The sequence below is a fragment of the Orycteropus afer genome, unplaced genomic scaffold, assembly GCF_000298275.1.
Source record: "Orycteropus afer afer isolate SDZICR_OR568_19922 unplaced genomic scaffold, OryAfe1.0 scaffold00668, whole genome shotgun sequence".
NCBI classification, from domain to species: Eukaryota; Metazoa; Chordata; class Mammalia; order Tubulidentata; family Orycteropodidae; genus Orycteropus; species Orycteropus afer.
In genome coordinates this window covers 638,605-638,943 of record NW_006922255.1, presented here as the reverse complement: position 1 = coordinate 638,943, position 339 = coordinate 638,605, and positions in this window count along the sequence as shown.

Sequence of the window (339 nt, the reverse complement as noted above, 5' to 3'; positions counted from 1 at the left end):
GATGGATCTGTTGAGTCCTCGTGATCTGCTTTTAAGTCCATTTTGGGTCACAGAGGCCAACAACAAGTTAGTCAGCCTCTGGTGCCTTCCCTGTTTTTCAAACCACTGGCAAAGCTTGGTCTCATTCTTCTCTTTAACACCATGGTAGGGATTTCTTTATACATAAAGAAGGAAGACTGAAATATGAGTCACTATGTCTGTGTTAAGTTTCTCTCTGATTCTCAACTGCTAGTAACTAGGCTTACTGATTGGCTGGTCTGCTTGTGAACTAAATAAATGTCCAATTGTCTGACTAACAAACTGAGAGACTGATTGCAAACTCACTTGATAGGATGACAT